Genomic DNA, 12,698 nt, shown 5'->3' on the forward strand with positions numbered 1-12,698 from the left:
AATTGATATTTTGTAAAAAAAAATAAATAAATCAAATGCACTTCACTTTTTGAAAGAAAAAAAAAATTATCACACATGTCTACAAGATACAAAATAGAACAATTTCAAAATGTCACTATAGTTATAAAGATTTTTTTAAAAATACTTTTATTTTCATTTTGAAGAGAATACTATATTGAGTCGTTGAGAAGATGTTGAAATGTTGTTAAATCCCATAAGTTAATCCAAAATTTATATGATAGATAACGAAGCCGGCAAAACACTGAGTCAAACAATGAAAAAAAAAATCAACTCATATATAACCTACGCGTTTCGCGACCCGCATGCAACTGATTGGCGGCGCTCCGTAGTTGATGCTCGTGCTGACTTGCGAACTCTCACCCTCGCTCCCACCCACCCCCGCCCAAACACCAACTACTACCCCTTCGCGCAGTTGCACTTCTCTGTATTTAAATGCAATCGAGGGGTTGTGGAATTACGAAAGAGATAATTCACCAATGATTTGACATGTTTAATACACGGCTCAAGAATGGATTTAAGTGACATGTGATAATAGAATTAATTTTTCTCATTAACATTATTCAAAAATAAAAAAAAAAAATAAAGCGGGGGTCTGTATTCATTACACGGACGAAGAATTTTAATACTAACAACGTCTTTTTTAATTAACTAAAATATATTTTAGAAGATTTTTATTTAATATTTATTTTGTATTTAAACATACTGAATAAAAAATTTATTTGATTCAAACACTTGATTATTATTAAATAAATATTTACTTGAACCAAATAATTTTTATTTTAATTAAATAAATTGTATTTGAACCAACAATTTTTGTATTTGAAACAAATACCATTTAACTGACTCAAATAATAATTATTTGACTTAAATAATGATTATTTGATACAAATAAATATTTATTTGATAATAATCAAGTAATCGATTATTTGAATGAAATAAATTTTTTTTCAGTGCATAAAATTAGAATAAACTGACAATAATTTCTAAACAATTAAATTTAAAAATTTTCAAAACAAAATTCCACAGTATTACCGATTGCTAAAATTTTTTATTTTTCAATAAATTAAAATATTTACCTTAATAACGAATTTTTAGCTTTAAGGAGATTTAAACTAAATAGCCCTCGGAGATCCCTACTTTCAAGTTAAATTTCCATTCAGAAAATGAGAAAAATAACCGTAAAAATAGACCGAGTTCTAAAAAGTCTATGTGAATTCTGTGTCCTTCAAGATAAGATACCCTTTTTTCCTTTTGCCCTTATCTTTGTAGTACGTGACACCACAAGCCATCGAGGATAAAATCTACAAAAAGAAAAATTTAAACTAATATAGTTTGAAACTATATAATTTGAAACTATGATACTACGAAACAACAAATTTTTAAAAGTTAAATTAAATTACTCAGAATTAATTAATTTAATTAATTAGAACAATTATTTTTTACAGTTACTATTAAATTGATTGTAAACTACATTTTTTTCAAATGAGACTATGTAAATAAAAATTACAATTTTTTGATGTCAAAATATTATATTTAGAAAAAGGTAGATTGTGCATTTAGAGACCCTGTAATTACGCACTTAAAATACAATTTTTTTTTGCAAAGGATAAAATTTTTTTGTTGTATCGCTTCTACAAAATTTTTTAAAAATGATTCGATTTCAATAAAATATGGCTTATTTTCTTCAGAAAATGATTCTCTACAACTTCACCGTGGGGATTATCAAACAAGCAAGCGGTTTGGAAAATACAGCTATTTCTTTAAAAGAAAAATTTGAATTTTTTTAAACAAATAGCTGTATTTGCCAAATGGCTTGCTTGTTTAAAAAATCCCCACGGTGAAGTTGTAGAGAATTATTTCTGAAGAAAATAAGCCATATTTCATTGAAATCGAATCAGTTTTAAAAAATTCTATAGAAGCGATATAACAAAAAAATTTTATCCTATGCAAATTGTAAAAACAAATAAATTTTGCATGTTTAAAATTTTTTTCTTGAAAAGCAATATTGTACGCTTTAAAAACGTATTGCAAAAGGTCCAAAATACAAACTAACACAATAGTATTATAGTTTTACTTGATTTTAGAAAATTATGCAATTATGCGATCGCATAATCTACCCTTCTCTAATTATATTAATGTTATTATTACTAGTTTATAGTAATAATAAATAATAATCGATTTATTACAACAGTCAAAAATTATCTTAATAATTCTAAAAGCGTTTGTTTAAATTTCTTTTTTACGTTTTAACATAACAAATAAATGTAACATAAAATTATTTTAATTAATAAAACTCATTAAATATCTCGATGAAAGTTACGAAATTATATTCACCAAAAATAAGAAAACTAAAATATAATAATTGGATAGGTTGATTTAAACATCAATATCATCACTAATTTTTTAAATTGAATAATTTCATCTAAAATATTTTTCATATGACGCAAAAATAATTTTATTAAAAAACAAAGAAATTATTATTAGCATTTTTGAAAAAATAATTTGAAATATAACTAACCATTTAATGCCGAAACAGGTTCCTTTGCATTGCTTTCTCCTTGGTGATCTTTTGCAATCTTTTGTAAATGTCCGGAAGTCCGTCCACTCCTTTGAAATTGTTAAAGTGTGTTTGTTTTCTTCACTAAACGAAAGAAATGACGTTAAAACTGCTATAAGGAAATAAAAATGTCAATCAAAAAGACAAAAAGAAATTGCGTCAAAAGTCGTTGAATATTTCTAATGTTGAGAATATTTATTTTTATACGAAAATACTGAACAATCGGAAAATTTGAACAATATTCTTACAACGTCTAATTATCAACCCTCCTTTTCTTATTGAAAGAACAATTGATTTGACGATCATAAAATGAAGAAGAAATTTTCTGATGTAAAAAAAAATGTACTCAACATAGAGGTTAGTTTTACGTTAAAGCTTCAAGTTATTTTCAAAACTTTTAATTTCATGTATTTCAATAATATAATTTCAATGAAAATATTTCCAATTTAGTGAAAAATTGATTTAGGGAATGAGATTTAGAAAATGAAATATACACTTACCGTGTAAATGCTGACAATGTTGCTCTAAACGATTCCTCGCACGTCGATAATGATCTGCGACACCATCATTGTTTGTTGGGTGAAAGTTTTTAAAAAGTACTAAAGTTCGTTCACTCTTATATATTGTTTCTGTTTTGTTATCAACAATAATGAGATTGAATAAACGTATCCAACTATAGAAGAGTAAAAAATGTTAACATCTCCATTTTTCGCGGGAAATCGCTTCTGCTCAACAGGGGGTCAGGGAAGGGAAACAACTCCTTACTATTGCGCATGCGTCGTGTAATACGTAGAAAAAGTACGCGCGTTATTTGAAATGTTTTATTTTTTAAATAGTATTTAAATTACGAACCTGAATTACATTATATATTCAGTTAATTATTTTAACCTACAAAATTTATTTATTACTTTGATGTTAAAATAATAATTAAATTAAAAATATAATTGAATTTATATTGAATGTGAATCAAATAACCACTGCACAAATTCTCTGTTTCTGATTAAAATATTTTGTAATATTATTATTGTAATAATTTTACTAGCCAATTAGAAACTTAAAAAAATTTTAAAGCATTTTGCTCTAACGTTATGCTATGTCTACAATAGGCTCTTTTTATGTTCTTATATTATGTTTAACAAAAGGACATGAAAAGAGCCTATTGTGGACATAATTTTATGATAAAAAATAATTTTAAAATTATAGTAATATTTATTTGATTAAATGATTTTATTTAAACCAATTTTAATTTATTCTAAAATATTAATTTTCTTTACATAAAAAATGTGTGACTACATCTAAAGAAAAGAACCTAAGAAGCAAAAAATAATAGGTTAAGTTTATAAAAATTTTACATTGATTAAAAGTTCCTTTTCAATTATGTAAAATCAAAATCAAATTTTATTTTGGATATAATGAAAGCTTAAATATCAGTAGCGTTGATCCTTTTCGTCTATTTTCTCTCCAAACTTCATAAATATAAGATATAATTTTTTGCTTCTTAAATCCCTTTCTTCTGTGTGCATCACATATAGAGTTTTGGAAATTATATCACTTACCGATAGGAATAACAAACATTTTTTAATTGTCTTCAATCCAAGTTTTGTGTTATTTTGTAAATTGTTTTTTCTTCAAATTTTATATTTGCATTTTTAAAGAAGCGAATTGAAGAAATCCCCAAAAAGATCTATAAGACCCTTTGGAACATTTAACACGTTCCCCAGGAGTGGCGCCTCGTACTTTCTCGGTACAGTGAAAACCAGTTTCACACAAGCTCACAGCGGCGTTAGCATTGTTATCACCACCCTACAGATATCATCGCCCCGTTGTTGATTCATTCAAAGCATTGAAAGAAACCGCGGTCCCCTCAGCCTCCAGTTATTCTCTGCATCGCCGTCGCCAAATCTATTTCTCCGAATATGTTATACCCATTCCATACATATATACACACCCACACAGCAACTTCTGTATATAACAGAATGGGATACGCTCTTTCGTTTTGTAACGCGAATGAAAGGTTGCGGTATTGGGAAGCTTGATAGGGAAAGAAAATTACTTTTTTTCTCCAGCCTCTAGAATACACGATGAAATGTTCTCTTGTAGTCTCACACCCATTGAACAGATTGCGATATAGAGCTTCACTCATTTTTATTTCAATGCTAAACACTCACTACGTTTGTCCTTTTGTACCCTTAGAATCTTCTGTTGGGATTTAACTCACGTCATTTTAAATACTTTCAGTCAAATTTCATTTTTGGCTTCAATGCTTTTCTAAAGAGAAAGTGTGTATGAAGAACAATTAATTTGTTAATAAATTAAAATTTGTTACAAATATTAATTGTGATTTACATTGTACGAGTGAAACTTGGGTTATTATCATTGTAGCTCATCGTCTTTCGTTGTTTAAGTTGAGAACACTCGCGTGAGAAGTGGAAGTAGCGTATACTTATTGGTGCTTATGGTTCCCCACCACTTGTCTAGTGCTGCGCACGCATAGTTCTCAACTTGAGTCTTGAAGTTCAACCAATAAAATTTGCACTGACTGATATTAATTAGCATCCTTAAAATTAGCTTTTGCATAAGACCATACCTATCAGATTGTCAATTAATATTTTATATTTATATTCTTCAATACTAAAGTAACTTACAGCTTTCTTCGAAAAAAAAACAAAATATATAATTTCGATTTCAGTTCTTCGAATGACAAACGTGATCCATTATCTTATTAAAAAAAAGAAGAAAAAATTACAAGTGTTGCGCAGGCGTCACAGGTCTACCGGAAATGATTATTAAGTTCTGCCTATTGTTGCAGCCTTCACTAAACAGAATGCAATTCATAAAAATTGACCATTCACCCGGAGGAAGTCGTATAATTGGGTCCAATTTCTACGAATATAATGAATAATTAACATCTTAAAGAATTTGTTATTGATTTTTAATGAATCTAATCCTTCCCTTCATATATAATAAAAAGGTTACATTGCGTATATAAATGTTGTGTTAATACTTGTTCAATTAACATTTTATATTTAAACCAGTTTTATGAATATTATCATTTTCTATTTGGAAATACAAAAAAAAATATTTTTAGAATAACTTTTTGTTTAATTCTCCTTCTATTTCTTCTTATCTAGTTATTCTTTTGAATTCTCGACTTCTTTCAATGAAACTATCATTCTATTTGCATCAATCAATTATAAGAACCCTTTCCGAAGTATAAGGTTTCGTTCCAATTCGTCGAATATTCATATAGACATCTCTATATGTGCGATTGTCATTGACTTTTAAATCAACTTTAATATTTCAAATCAATTAGCTAGCAAGTAATTTGATGACGTATAACAAAAAGAGTAGCTAAAGACATTATAAATAGTTTTATGATATTTGAGATTATATTTTAAATCAATACGCATTAGCGTTATTTATTTAATCAGTCCAAAATATAATTCCAATTTATCAAAAAATAATTAATAAGAACAAAATTTCCAAGATTAATGTAATACAATTGTTATATGTGTATATAGTTTTTTTTTTTGAAACACTTTGCTCGTAAACCCTTACCCCTAAAAGGAGGATTGTATGAGGATATAGATGAAGGCACATATACTAATGTAAAAAGACAATTGCTAGGGAAAGAATGGCTTCGTAAATGTGGTAGCTTGAATAAAAGAATACGGAATAAGAACGGCTGGTACAGAGTGAGGTTGGTTTGTATATGTATATACTTAGAGAGAGAAAGAGAGAGAGATCCTAGAGGAACCGGAGGGGGTGGCACCAAGCACCTATACATTTAAATAAATAGCGTTTCATTATAACTTTTGTGCGCGCGTTACTGTCCGCCTGACAATGCCTGAAACAAAGCGCCCTTCTATTGTTTGCGAAATAAAAGACCGCCGGCCCTCAACATGGCCGCCGCCGTCGACGACGACTACTATGCCGTCTACATCTTCACTTGCATCCTCTCCTTAATTCTCTTTTGTAACCCTTACACATGCAACATAGAATTTTTCCGGCGAAAAAATCTCCACTCTCGGAATAAAAACATTAATTAGCCGTTCAAATTTGGAACAAAAGAAAACTTTCTTAAACATACCAATTTCTCTATGTTGTATTTTGTACTTTATATGTGTTGTAACGCGGCATTTTGTCGCGTACAAATGACTTAAAAATAATAAATTTAAATAAATTTTGTAAATAAACGATACCAAGATGGGAATCCAGCCATAATGGCTGTAAAATGTTATAAATTATAAAAATTGTTTTCTTATGATACTCACTTCATTTTGTTTATATAATAAATTCACGTATTAGCAAACCAACTTGCCAAAGTTGTCAGATTAATAGTCGACTTCTAATAATTAAATTCGATTCTGATTTGTCCTTTCGTTCTGTTATGAAAACTCTTGAGAGGCATTGAGGAATCTCGCCGGGTCAGAAAGACGTTGAGGACATCACTATCTATATTATTGAAATCATAAGTCATCTAGGGAAGAGCTTCCTGGTGTATATATTTGGATGAGAGTCTCAAATATTCAAGAACACCAGGAAGATGAAATTGCTGTTTTGTTGACGATCTGTCAAACTATTATTAGCAGTGAATTTCCTTTAGACTACTCGCATCAATCAATTTAACATCGGATAGTGTAGGGATCTTCTTTACCCACGACTGCGTATCGATTATCGGTCGCGGGTATTATATTATTGAATATTAATTGATTTCAATGATACCGAAAAGAGAGGCCGCTGTTTAACGATGCTTTCGAGTTTGATTCGTCAGCCATTTTACTCTCATTCTCATCTTGGTGTTTGTAGAGTCAAGTTGTGTTCTATTTCCTTTAATGTAAAATAATTAAAATTTTAAAAATAATAAAAATGAGACGAGGTATCGTCGTCGTCAACTGGACGGTGAATCCCAATAAATTAATTAGAAGTTGTTTCCTTCAGAATCGATCTCATTATTATTAAAGTATAATCGAATAAATAAAATATAGATTTTGTCTTTCGGCCTTCTGCCATTATTTAACTCTTTCTAAAATTTAAAGTGAATATTCATAAATAGTGTTATTGTTATAAATTTTGTTTAATTAATCAATCAATATCTTTTTCATAATATATTTAACAGAAAAAGCTAATAAAATCATAATTTTCATACTGCCCACACAGCACAACATCTTACACCAGGCCTACAGCAGGCTTACATGTAAGGTTTGTAAGGTAACATCGTAAGCCCATAGTAGACTTACAGTAAACCTAAAATGTCCGCCTTACAGTAAGCTTACATGGTAGGGTCGAGGTAAGCTTACATGGTAGGGTCGAGGTAAGCTTACATGGTAGGGTCGAGGTAAGCTTACATGGTAGGGTCGAGGTAAGCTTACACGGTAAGGTCGAGGTAAGCTTATGAGTAAAGGCTGTGGTAAGGTTATTATTAAGTTGTAAGGTTGAGGTAAGGTTGTGGTAAGCTTACAAGGTAAGGCAAGTTATATTCAAATAATAATATTAATAATAAATAAATATTCAATAAAAAAATTTTTCTTTTGCCTTATTCTATTTTGGGAACCTATCATTTCGCAGAAAGTTTTGAAAATAAATTTGGGAGGAGTAGGATTCGAACCCGGGACCGAAGTATATACCTAACAACCTAACCAACTGAGCTAAACGGGGAACTGACAATGAGAAAAGTAATCTTGCTTTTAAGGAGTTGATTATCTTCTTGGTTCCACTTTAAAAGTAAGATTACTTTTCTCATTGTCAGTTCCCCGTTTAGCTCAGTTGGTTAGGTTGTTAGGTATATACTTCGGTCCCGGGTTCGAATCCTACTCCTCCCAAATTTATTTTCAAAACTTTCTGCGAAATGATAGGTTCCCAAAATAGAATAAGGCAAAAGAAAAATTTTTTTATTGAATATTTATTTATTATTAATATTATTATTTGAATATAACTTGCCTTACCTTGTAAGCTTACCACAACCTTACCTCAACCTTACAACTTAATAATAACCTTACCACAGCCTTTACTCATAAGCTTACCTCGACCTTACCGTGTAAGCTTACCTCGACCCTACCATGTAAGCTTACCTCGACCCTACCATGTAAGCTTACCTCGACCTTACCGTGTAAGCTTACCTCGACCTTACCGTGTAAGCTTACCTCGACCCTACCATGTAAGCTTACCTCGACCCAACCATGTAAGCTTACCTCGACCTTACCGTGTAAGCTTACCTCGACCTTACCGTGTAAGCTTACCTCGACCCTACCATGTAAGCTTACCTCGACCCAACCATGTAAGCTTACCTCGACCTTACCGTGTAAGCTTACCTCGACCCTACCATGTAAGCTTACTGTAAGGCGGACATTTTTGGTTTACTGTAAGTCTACTATGGGCTTACGATGTTACCTTACAAACCTTACATGTAAGCCTGCTGTAGGCCTGGTGTAAGATGTTGTGCTGTGTGGGTGCTCTTGTGAAATAAAAAATCATTTAAGAGCTTAAAAGATCAAGTTCGACTTGTTACTGTGGTAACTTTTTCGACTTTCATGAGCATATTTTTTTCAGCGTAAGAGGAAATCATCTAAAACTCATGATAAATGAAACTTTTGATGATGAAAAATATATTACAATCCGAAAAAAAAACATGTGCCCTTAATTAAATCCAAATGGCAACAATTCAAAAAGTGTTACTCACATTTTTCAATAACTGGAAGTTACAGAGATTTTTTCATTTTGTGCTTTCAGCGGTAAAGCAATTCAAATTTTTTTTTAACGAGTTTATTGCTGATGAAAAAACGAATAAATTAAGACCTAATTAAACCGCGTGTCCTCAAAAATAAAGATAATATATTATAATAATAATTATGCCAATACCTTCAAACGTGAATCACTTTAAATTTATACATTTTTTTATTGCACACGCACAGCTTAAAAGATAATTAGTTGAAACTTTGCGGGAACGGTAGATATTATTATTAATATTATTATTTACAAACGCTAACTATGTGTTCCAACTAGAACAATAAAAAAATGTAAAAAATTCACAATTTTTTGAAATTTTCATGGTTAAAAGAATCGACATGAAAATAGGTAAATTATTGAAAACTTTAGTAGTCTTCATTTGTTTTTCATTGTGAAATATGAATTTTTGACAAATAAAATTTTCGAAAAGTTTTTTATTTATAATTCTTTCAGCATTAAAGAAAAATCGTTCACTCAAAAAAATTATAGTTCCTGAATATATTTCTAACTAATGGATTCATGAATAAAATGAGTGCTCGTAGTTTAAAAATTTTCATATTTGTGTCATTAAATCGTACGGTTCCGTGGATTTGCCCATATACATTAGGTAATTTCTCACCTGTGAAGAAAAAAGTTTATGAAGTTTTCCTCTTTTATATTATTGACTATTATTGACAGTTCATTTTTTATTTCTTTTTATAATATAAAAAATAGACACATTGGTGTATATAGAGCAGGGTTGGGTAATGATGCGCATAGAAACTTTCTGATTGGCTCGTAGTATTTCCGGAGACATTACGAGCCTATTGGAGACTTTCTTTGCGCGTCATTATCCAACCTTGCTTCTGTCACATATAATAATTTTTATATACGATCATATCAGTTTGTCTGTTTCTATTTGTTAATTTAAATAAAAAGAAAATATTTTGACTTCTTTTCTAATATACCTAATATACATAAATTTAGAATTTGAAACACCTATATTTATTTTTACTCATCGTTTTTTAGTGATATTTTTATAAAGAGCCACATATATAAATAACGAACTTCCTAATGAAATTTTAAGAGCGATTTTATTCATTTCCTTAAACGAAATTTCCACGCGTATAAGAAACCTAATTGTTTAAAATATTACTTTATCAAGTTTGTGGAGGGTTTAATCCCACAAGTGCAAAAGCTCGATGGTAATATATTTGGTATATTGTACTCGCGTCATGAAGTAAGGAACGGCTAGCATCTTAATATCGCGAGGAAGGATTAAGAAGGAGACTCGACTAAGAATAGGAGGATCACCTCGGGATTCTAATTAAACGGAAAACAGCTTCATTAAGTTGGTAACTACCTCAGGCCACACACTCCTGTACTAAACTGGCTTGCAGCACTTCTCCCTTCTCGTATCTGAAACAGACTTTTGCTTAAGTTCTGCTTCACATATATGTATGTATATACATACATGTAAGACACTATGCCATTATGTTACAAAACATCTTTCAATAGTGTTTTACTCTTCATTTACTTGTACACATTTTCGAAGAACATTACTAATTATTTATAATTTATGATTATAAGATTAATTTAAACAATATTAATTCATAACTTCAGTAACCGTGAATTTTAGATTGACTAAACTCGCAGTTAAATGTTTACTAAAATGTTAAGAGTATCGAACGATCTCTGAAATTCTTTGGCATATATTTCATTATAACCCTATAAAATTCTTTTTTCTCGAAACGCGGACTCTTTTTACAAAATCATCAGCCAAAACACCAAGGATCCTTATCTTATAAATTTCTTAAATCCGAAAGATTGTAAAAACGAAAAGTAGGAAAGTAATATAATGACAGCCTTATTACGTCCTGCATCCGTTAGGTGGCAGAAGCATGCCAGGAGCACAATGTCTCAGCTGTCATTCAGTTTTCTCAGCTCTGAGTAGCGAAGCAGGTAGGTAATGCACGGAAAAAAAGAAAAAGTAATTTTTACTACTTTCATAGTAAAATGGGATCTGTCCGAAGTTTCTGCGCATCTATGGCAACTTTTACTCCAAAAATAGTAAAATTTGCTCCAGAAATAGTAAAATTTACTCCAGAAATAGTAAAAATTATTACAAAAATAGTAAATTTTACTATTTTTTGAGTAAAAGTTTCCAGAGATGCGCAGAAACTTCGGACAGGTCCAATTTTACTATGAAAGTAGTAAAAATTACTTTTCTTTTTTTCCGTGTGGCGTCGCTGAGGAAGTCCCTTTGTGAATTTATGATTTTACTTATGAAGAAAAGGAAGGACTAATGTATGGTGCAGGAATAGCAAATTAAAATGTAAACACTTTAAATGATTTTTTTCTTATCATAATTTTCAAATTTTCGATACTTTCTTTCAAACGCGTTTTTTTCGAAACATGATTTTTGAAATTGCTGTGTAGAGCTTAAAATGTTATTGACCGATTTCAAAAAAAAATTTCAAATTGTTCGTTATTAAATTTATTATTAAGTGAAGTAAACGTTAGAAAGAAGAAAAAATGTTATACCTTTTTTTAATCACAAAGACGCAAAAAATAGGCCAAAAATTAACTTGAAAGTAGTGTCAATTTTTAATACTTTTACTTAAAAGTTAGTTCAATTAATAATAAAATGTAAATAACCTTCATTTTTTGCTTTTAGATCAAATTTGTGGACTCCACCTTGCACAGCAAATATAAACTCTAGACAGCGCAGCTCCTGGTTTAATGGTTGCTAACTTGGAATGTTTTTAATTAAAATGCTTAAAAAAAATTGTGAGGCACAGATAAATATATGTGCAACATAATGTCATTCTTGCATTTTATTTTTAAAAAATTTATCCCTTTAAAAAAAATTCCAACAAACGGCTAAAAAAACAGCGTCCTAATGTGGTTTCCCCCCTTAAATTATTATAGAAAAATAAGTTTAAAAAGACATATTTTTAAACTAAAATGAAAACAAACATTGCGGTGCGTACACAGAAGTCACGTGAATGTGTCAGTGCTTTAGGAGGCAGCGCCAATGCTAGCTAGTGACCGCTGAATGAACTAAAAAAACACAGTTTATTATTTCCTGCTTTAAGGCCAGGTCCAAGTCGTGTCAGCTGTTCCATTGAAACTTCAAAGAAACAACTGACTCGACTTGGACCTGGCCTTAAGGTGCTTTTATACCTCCAGTATTTTGGTCAAGCAATCGGCTGGATTTAATTTTCACGGCTGTATCACTGAATTTAATAGGCTCTGACTAATATTTCATTTCCACCGTGAAAATGGAATATTTTTAGAGCCAATCAAATTCAGTGATTCTCCGTGAAAATTCAATCCAGCCGATTGCTTGACCAAAATACTGGAGGTATAAAAGCCCCGTTATTTTTATCATTTTTGCGTTAAATTATAGAAA

At 30.3% G+C, this 12,698-nt stretch overlaps 1 long non-coding RNA gene across 1 annotated transcript; it reads right to left on the reverse strand.

The window, feature by feature from the left end:
• Window positions 1–1,105: 1,105 nt before the first annotated feature.
• LOC127286430 (uncharacterized) lies at window positions 1,106–3,289 on the reverse strand. Its single transcript, XR_007843743.1, has 3 exons — window positions 3,079–3,289; window positions 2,540–2,662; window positions 1,106–1,322 (listed from the first exon to the last, which is right to left on the reverse strand). It is a non-coding gene; the product is annotated as an uncharacterized LOC127286430 (long non-coding RNA).
• Window positions 3,290–12,698: the final 9,409 nt, after the last annotated feature.

The sequence above is a fragment of the Leptopilina boulardi genome, unplaced genomic scaffold (assembly GCF_019393585.1).
Source record: "Leptopilina boulardi isolate dan_hultmark-lab unplaced genomic scaffold, ZJU_Lbou_2.1 LbouV2_354, whole genome shotgun sequence".
Taxonomy (NCBI): Eukaryota; Metazoa; Arthropoda; class Insecta; order Hymenoptera; family Figitidae; genus Leptopilina; species Leptopilina boulardi.